The sequence below is a fragment of the Fragaria vesca genome, linkage group LG1 (assembly GCF_000184155.1).
Source record: "Fragaria vesca subsp. vesca linkage group LG1, FraVesHawaii_1.0, whole genome shotgun sequence".
Taxonomy (NCBI): domain Eukaryota; kingdom Viridiplantae; phylum Streptophyta; class Magnoliopsida; order Rosales; family Rosaceae; genus Fragaria; species Fragaria vesca.
The window spans coordinates 20,974,735-20,976,554 of NC_020491.1; positions in this window are offsets into that span (position 1 = coordinate 20,974,735).

The window sequence follows — 1,820 nt, forward strand, 5'->3', positions numbered from 1 at the left end:
TGATCTATACCATCCTATTTTGGTGGAGAGATTTGTTGTCCGAGGTTCTAATGGGATCTCATCTTTGCCGATGTTGGACTATCGGTATCTTTTTCTGATTTCTTCTTTCCTGTGGAAGAGAGATCTATTCAGAGTTCTTTTGCGTAAGACTCTTTATCTCTTGACCGTTGATTTCCTCTTTCTAGTTTGGAAGAGAAATCGGAACCATGGTCATGTTCTGATTTTTCCATCCTATTTTGGAGGAAAGATTTGTTGTCTGAGGTTCTAGTGTAATCTCAATCTTTGTCGATGTTGGACTATCGGTGTCTATCTCAGATTTCTTCTTTCTATTTTGGAAGAGAGTCTGTTGTCCATTTTTTTTTCTCTGGTGTTGGACTTTTTAGTTCTATGGAGGTGAAGAACAAGAATGAACAAACTTGGAGGTAAAAAGATTCGTACTTGGTCGAATGTTTTGGCAAGCTTCGCTCAAGGTTTCTCCTTTATCTAGCTTGAGGGGGAGTATTGAGAGTATTGAGTTATAGTGCAGATATCTAAGTCACTGCACAGCAAGCCTTGTGCAGTGAGCAGTTGGGCCTTATGCTGACAAGGCATGTAGAGCATGAAGTTACTGTTGAACCAGCAGGGCCTAATTCGCAGCATGGCTTCTGATAGGCTTTCTTACTTTATCAATCACTAGAGCATGGATTAGCAGCATGGTGTAAATGGCTTTGTCCATATTATTTTCAGTCTTAGGTAGGATTCAAATAGTGACTTGAATCCTCTATATAAACACAGCAATGTAAATCATCAAAACACAATTCAATATACATGAAGAAAATTGCTCCATCTGTTTAAGTTTTTCTACATTAGGAATCCTTTTTTGTTTTGTTGAACTAAACTTTAGAATTGCAGCAGCATATTGCTTACTGAAATTCATATTGCCTACATAGATTTGTTGGTTCAAATCTATACAAACCATTGTTTGATAAAATGATGAAGGCATGTTTTGTGAACTTATGCAGAATGTGAAATACTAATACACTTCAATTTGATGTTGGGTTAAATAGGGTTTCGATTTTGAGTTGGTTTAGTCTCATCAATTCGTACAGGTGTGTTCTGAAATGAGTTCAAGAATGGAGAATTTGGGTGAATGCTACACATTAAAGCAGGTTCGAGAAAAATGGATTACAATTTATGCCCCAATAGTCTTTTTCCCCCCCTCTCCTATAGGATTTGGGGTTTGGGGTTTTGGAGTTTTGATATGGTATTGAGTGTGGTTCATGTCTCATGTAGAATTACAACTTTGTCAAGTTTTGAGACCTTTACACTTTCACAGCAAAATATTGCAACAGTATCTTGGTAAGTATTTTGCTTCAGGTTTTCTTACTTCTTGAGATTTGGAATCCAATTCTTTTTTCAAAATTTCGGTTTGCATATTGGTCATTTGGTTCGGATTGAAATTTTTTGTTTTCTTGCAGGATTTTGGTTTTGTATGGATAGTGGCTGTGATCTTTTGAGGTTTCTCTCATCCGATCAGGTATATTGCTGTCAGCTTCTCTCACCAAGCAGTTCTTTCTCTTCTTTCTTTTTCGTTTTTGTTTCTTAAATTTATTTGGGTTGGATGAATAGAATGAAGGTGGTAATAGTAGGTACTCAAATTTTTGATTAGGTTTTTCATCTCCCTTGATTTCAGCTGATTCGGGCTTTGTCTCTTTGCGGTCTGAGACCTCAAGGATTGATTCGACTATCATGGTTAGATTACACTTCAATTTCAACTTACTAATTAAATGGATTCTCATCCATAAGTTCATAATACCCATATATGTTGTTTTTTGTTTTTT